This window comes from Hylobates moloch, unplaced genomic scaffold, assembly GCF_009828535.3.
Source record: "Hylobates moloch isolate HMO894 unplaced genomic scaffold, HMol_V3 SCAFFOLD_12, whole genome shotgun sequence".
Lineage (NCBI taxonomy): Eukaryota > Metazoa > Chordata > Mammalia > Primates > Hylobatidae > Hylobates > Hylobates moloch.
Genome location: NW_026652287.1, coordinates 61,700,169 through 61,707,154, shown reverse-complemented (window position 1 = coordinate 61,707,154; position 6,986 = coordinate 61,700,169). Strand labels below are relative to the sequence as shown.

The following is a 6,986-nucleotide window of genomic DNA, read 5'->3' as shown; positions in this document are numbered from 1 at the left end:
AGATGTTGATTGAATTCCTGCTCTGAGCCAGGCCCTGTCCCAAGTTCTGGGAGTCCTGTGAGAACCAAGCCGAGGGGCTGGAGAGGGGGGCGGGGGGAGCTGGTGCCCGACAGATAAGACGGGGCCGAGGAGACACAGCCAGGCCAGGTGGGCTTGTAGCCTAGAATCCCTGTGCTTAGCGTCAGGAATCTGCGTCCACTCCTAGGCCGTCGTGACTGCTCCATTTTCATCTTATTTTTTGTTTAGGTTCCCACGGTAATAAGTTCTTGTGTCAGCCTCAACTGGGATTCATTTTGACTTGGGTTTGGCAGGTGGAGTCGCCAGTCTATTGCATAAATTTTGGGGTTTTGGCTGGAAGAGGAAGGTGGGGTTGTTGTCTTTCCTTTGCAGAGGTTTCTGGGGGGAAACTGAGGTGCAGAAGAAACTGGGATTTGGGGAGAGACAAGTGCTGTTTTGCAGTCCTTACAAAGAGAGTGACTTTCCCCCACCCCCGTGAACGATCCTCCGTGCCTTCAGCCAAATGGGGACTGGAGGGAACGCAGAAACCACTTCGATGCCTCTAGGAAGTGATTCTTATAAAAATCAGGAATCCATGCCCTTGGCATAGGTGTATCAACTTTGTGAAGAAGAAGAAGGAGCTGAAACAGAGGCTCCACTGAGGCCCTCAGGAGACTTTGGGGGCCTTAGATATGAATGGCCTGGGTACATTACGGGGAGTGCCCAGGAACTCACTAAGGCCGGGCACCCTCAGAAACACTTTGTGGTGGAGATCAGAGCATTTGTTCTATTACAGTGAAAAAGATCCAGCTGCACCCATAGGTGGGAAGCCCTGGGCCAACTTGAGAACCAAAAGAGCAAATGGAACATTCCAGTTTAATCTCAGCTAGACGATGGATAAAACTAAAAATCGCAGCAGCCAGAATGGCTTGTGAGATCGGAGTGTGTCTAGGGCAGAGGGAAGTGGGAGAGGGAAGGAGGAGGATTCTTCCTTTTAGGGAGAGGGAGGTGGAGGATGATCAAGAAAAGCTGGAAATGCCCGCCTCATTCTGATGTGCCATCTGGTGGGCCATTTCCTCCCAATTCCATATATCGAAATCCTTCCCATTCCCCAAACTCCAGTCTCAGTCCTGGCCTGTGCGTGTACTTTGTTCTTATAGAGAAGATTCTCTCTCTCTCTCTCTCTCTCTGGCTCTCTCTCTCTCTCTCTCTGTGTGTGTGTGTGTGTGTGTGTGTGTGTGAGTATGGGTGTGCTTTAGAGACAGGGTCTTGCTCTGTCACTCAGGTTGGAGTGCAGTGACACCATCATGGCCTGCTACTACAGCTTTGACCTCCTGGGCTTAAGAGTTAAGAGAGGCCGGGCGCGGTGGCTCACACTTGTAATCCCAGCACTTTGGGAGGCCGAGGCGGGCGGATCACGAGGTCAGGAGATCGAGACCACGGTGAAACCCCGTCTCTACTAAAAATACAAAAAATTAGCCGGGCGTGGTGGCTGGCGCCTGTAGTCCCAGCTACTCGGAGAGGATGAGGCAGGAGAATGGCGTGAACCCGGGAGGCGGAGCTTGCAGTGAGCCGAGATTGCGCCACTGCACTCCAGCCTGGGTGACAGAGCGAGACTCCGTCTCAAAAAAAAAAAAAAAAAAGAGTTAAGAGAGCCCCCTGTTTCAGTCTCCCGAGTAGCTGGGACTATAGTTGTGGACCACCATGCCCGGCTAATTTTTCAATTTTTTGTAAAGACAGGGTCTCAATATGTTGCCAGGCTGGTCCTGAATTCCTAGGCTTAAGTGATCCTCCCACCTAAGCCCCACAAATGCTGGGATTACAGGCATGAGCCACTGTGCTTGGCAAGACTCTGTTGTATATACATATTGCTGTGCTATGTACCTATGAGACTTTAGAAAACACAGCTGGGGAAATGGGTCCCTCCAACCCGAATGTGAGATCTGGGAGGCACACAATGACCTCCACTACAATCCACTTCTTGTGTCATTTGGATCCACTTCTTACTTACACATAGTAAGTTAATCCCATCGGTGAACAGCTTCTCTGGGATTCTGGACGGCCTCCTTTCCTGGAGAAGCCTCCAAGAGGACAGCTAGTGGGATGAAGGATGAACAGCAGCTCCTACTGCTACAGCTGACCTCAAGGCTATAGCTGGTTTTCATCATCTGCCTCCCCTACTACACATTCTAGATTCCCTCACCCTTGGCTAGCACACCTCTCCTGGTCTAAGTAGTTCACCTGTGGGGTGACCCACACCTTCATGTCTGAGAAATCTGCATGCTTTATTACCATGTCCTTCTCAAGCCTTGGCTGCTGCACCTGTTCATTTACTATCAAAATTGGGCAGGGGATCATATCTGCAAAAGAAGTATAGGAAGAATAAATCAGAAGCTAATGAGATGGTTACCTACAAGAGGTATATGGGAACTGGGTAGAAACAGTGAGAGAGTTGCCAGATGATGGCTCACATCTGTAATCCCAGCACTTTGGGAGGCCGAGGCAAGAGGATCACTTGAGGCCAGGAGTTTGAGACCAGCCCGGCCAACATAGCAAGACCTTGTCTCTACAAAATGTATTTAAAAATTAGCTGGGCACAGTGGTGCACCAGGAAGACACCATCTTAACCAAGTGATCACAGTTCACATCACCAGCAATAAAACACAGAGACATCACGGACCCCCTGCTGCAATGTACCAAGAAGTGCACAGTCTTGCTCCCATGTGGCATTCTTGCCAAATACACAGTCTCAATCTGATCATGAGGAAATATCATAGAAACTCAAGCTGAGGAACATTCTATGAAATAGCTGCCAGCACTGTTCAAAAATATCGTCATGAAAAATGAAGAAAGGCTGAGAAACTGCTCCGTAGTGGAGGAGATGAAGGGGACACGACAACAATGCCCCATAGGCTGCTAGAATGGATTCTGGAACAGAAAGGACATCAGTGGGAAAAACGAGAAAATCAGATTGGATCTGTAAGTCTGTTAATAGTATTATGTAAATGTTATTTTCCTTAATTTTTTATTTGTCTTTTTTTTTTTTGGTGGGTTTGGGTTTTTGGGTTCTGTTTGTTTGTTTGAGCCAGGGTCCTGCTCTGTTGCCCAGGCTGGAGTGCAGTGGGGCAATCATTGCTCTCCTGGGCTCAAGTGATCCTCTCACCTCCACCACCCAAGTAGCTGGGGCTACAGGCATGTGCCACCACACCTGGCTAATTTTTAAAATTTTTGTAGAGACGGGGTTTTCCTATGCTGCCCAGGCTGGTGTCAAACTCCCAGGCTCAAACAGTCCTCCTGCCTCAGCCTTCCAAAGTGCTGGGATTACAGGTATGAGCCACTGCACCTGGCCAGTGCTATTTTCCTACTTCTGATCATTGTTCCATGGTCAGATCAGCTTTTGCTGGAAGTGGGGAGTGGAAGTAGCCTTGTGCTGAAGAGACAGGCACCCCTCCCTCACCACCCTGTACTGGGCAGGGTTATACATAGCACTGGTTAGCATGGCAGAGAACAGGAGAGAAGTCTTCCAAGGCACACAAGACAGTATGAAACAATTCCAGAGAGCGCAGCAGCCATGGCCAGCCACCATGTGCTCAACAATGGCGCCAAGATGCCCATCCTGGGGCTGGGCACCTGGAAGTCCCCTCCAGGCCTGGTGACTGAGGCCGTGAAGGTGGCCATCAGTATCGGGTACTGCCACATTGACTGTGCCCACGTGTACTAGAATGAGAATGAGGTGGGGGTGGCCATTCAGGAGAAGCTCAGGGAGCAGGTGGTGAAGCATGAGGAGCTCTTCATCATTAGTAAGCTGTGGTGCACATACCATGGGAAGGGCCTGGTGAAAGGAGCCTGCCAGAAGACCCTCAGCAGCCTGAAGCTGGACTACCTGGACCTCTACCTTATTCACTGGCTGACTGGCTTTAAGCCTGGGAAGGAATTTTTCCATTGAATGAGTTGGGTAATGTGGTTCCCAGTGACACCAACATTCTGGACACACGGGCAGCCATGGAAGAGCTGGTGGATGAACGGCTGGTGAAAGCTATTGGCATTTCCAACTTCAACCATCTCCAGGTGGAGAGGCTCTTAAACAAACCTGGCTTAAAGTATAAGCCTGTGGTTAACCAGATTGAGTGCCACCCTCACCTCACTCAGGAGAAGTTAATCCAGTACTGCCAGTCCAAAGGCATCATGGTGACCGCCCATAGCCCCCTCAGCACTCCCAACAGGCCCTGGGCCAACCCTGAGGACCCTTCCCTCCTGGGGGATCCCAGGATCAAGGCGATTGCAGCCAAGCACAATAAAACTACAGCCCAGGTCCTGATCCGGTTCCTCATGCAGAGGAACTTGGGGGTGATCCCTAAGTCTGTGACACCAGAACTCATTGCTGACAACTTTAAGGTCTTTGACTTTGAACTGAACAGCCAGGATATGACCTCCTTACTCAGCTACAACAGGAACTGGAGGGTCTGTGCCTTGGTGAGCTGTGCCTCCCACAAGCATTACCCCTTCCATGAAGAGTTTTGAAGCTGTGGATGCCTGCTCATCCCTAAGTGACCTATACCTGTGTTTCCTGTCTCATTTTTTTCCTTGCAAATGTAGTATGGCCTGTGTCACTCAGCAGTGGGACAGCAACCTGTAGAGTGGCCAGCAAGGGCGTGTCTAGCTTGATGTTGGATCTGAAGAGCCCAGTCAATAGAGTAGAAGTCTCTTCCAGTTTGCTTTGCCCTCCTTTTTGCCCCACTGGGGAAAGTACAACCTCAATACCCTTTTCTGACCAAAGAGAAGCAAAATCTGCCAGGTCAAAATAGTGCCACTAACAGTTGAGTTTTGGCTGCTTGGAACTGTAATCCCTTCAGCAAGACTTCTCTTTGCCTTAAATAAAAAGTGTTTTTGTGGAAAAAAAAAATAAGGACTGATACAGTGAAATATATGTTAAAATATAAAACATTTTAATAAAAAGAGCTTCTTATTACAAAAAGCATGAACAACTTTATGATAGTAACAAAAGCTTCTATCTTAAAAAGCCCTTTGTATTTATAGAAAGCATATATTTGCATGTATTCTTTGTAACAGTATATTTGAATGCTGTGGAATCAGCAACTTGCAAAAAATCCAAAATTCTAAATACCATAGAAAATCATCACAAAAAGTCACAGACAGGTAAAAATAGGATGTTCATGGATGTTCACAGGTGAACAGATAAAATATAGTATTTACACACAATGGAATACTAAGCAGCCTTAAAAAGGAAGGAAATCCCATCACTTGCCACAATCTGGATAAACCTTGAGTAAAATAAGCCAGGCATAAAAGGACAACTACCAAATGTTTTCAGTATAGGAGGTATTAACGCAGTCAAATTCGTAGAGGTAGTAGAATGGTGGTTACCAGGGTCTGGGAGCAGGAGAGAAATGGGGAATCGTTTAGTGGGTACAGAGTTTCAGTTCTGCAAGATGAAAAGGTTCTGGAGTTCTGCTTCACAGCAATGTAAATACACTTAACACTACTGAGCTGTACACTTAAAAATGGCTAAGATGGTACATTTTATGATATGTGTTTTTATCGCAATAAGATGAATGAATGAGTGAATAGCTTTAGTTAAAACAAAAGGTCACAGGTGATGCTGAGTTCTGTGGCTAATAGAGGAGCTATTCGTTCATTCATTTCTGATAGCCATAATCCATCTTCTGTGCGATAGGCACTTTGCTAAATGTTGGAGTTAAATAATAATTAAGAAATGACCCTGTTTGACAAAGTGTTTTCCATCTAGTTGGAGAGAGAGAGAAGTAAACAGTGTAAGGAATGTTCCACGTAGTGAGAATAAGTACTGGGTGCCGGGAAAATACAAAGTAGGGGTGTTTCATGTGGTCTTGGGGTCGGGGAAGGAGTGGTAGGGTGGTCACTAGCGTCTTCTTGCTGGAGTACTGAAGGTGAGTAGGAGCTAGCCAGGCAAACGTGTGGAATGAAAGACCAGGTGAAGGCATAGTGAGGAAGCCAGGGACGGGGAAAGTCTTGGTGTGACCAGAATTTAGGATTGGAAAGGGCTCACGGGATTGAGAAGACTGGAGGCAGAGGCCTTGTCAAGGAGTTAGGACCTTGAGATCAATAAGAAGTCATGAAAAGTTTTTAAGGAGGGGAATCATATATCCAAATTTGCATCTTAAAAGGATTATTCTGGCTTCTATGGTGAGAAACGGTTTGGAGGAGAGCAAGACTGGAGACAGGAATATTAGTAAAGATTTAACAGTAAGGAAGTGACCGGCGGCCCTTGCAGTAGGCCGAGAAATGAATGAGAGAAAAAACAATGAGTTAGACAACTTTTTCTAGAAGTGTAGCTTTGAACAAGAGGAGGTAGCAAGATGGCTGCAGGAGAATCTGGAGCCTAAAGATGTGTGTGTGAACATGTGTGTGTTCGAGTGGGAGGGACAGGCATGTTTAAACACAGACAGGGAGGACCAAGCCGAGCCGTGTCCTAAGGGTGTGGGAGGAAACCAGATCTCACTCAACAGAGCTTACTTTAGCTTGAGAGGAAGAGAGAGGGCAGGACTCTACTCTTATTTTAATAATAGGGAAAGAAACAGATGGATTTAAGGGTCAGTTTGTCGGTTTGCCATTAGAAAGTTAAGGGGTTTCTGGCCGGGCGCGGTGGCTCACGCCTGTAATCCCAGCACTTTGGGAGGCCGAGGTGGGCGGATCACGAGGTCAGGAGATCGAGACCATACTGGCTAACACAGTGAAACCCCATCTCTACTAAAAATACAAAATATTAGCTGGGCGAGGTGGCGGGCGCCTGTAGTCCCAGCTACTCGGGAGGCTGAGGCAGGAGAATGGCGTGAACCCCGGGGGGGCAGAGCCTGCACTGAGCCGAGATCGCGCCACTGCACTCCAGCCTGGGCAATAGCGAGACTCTGTCTCAAAAAAAAAAAAAAAAAGAAAGAAAGTTAAGGGGTTTCTATATCATGGATTTTGCTCTGTAAAATGGAAGGAAAGTT

At 47.6% G+C, this 6,986-nt stretch overlaps 1 pseudogene; it reads left to right on the top strand.

Moving 5' to 3' along the window:
• The first annotated feature begins 3,568 nt into the window (after nt 1-3,568).
• Nucleotides 3,569-4,779, top strand: LOC116478860 (aldo-keto reductase family 1 member B1-like; annotated as a pseudogene).
• The last annotated feature ends 2,207 nt before the right edge of the window (nt 4,780-6,986 follow it).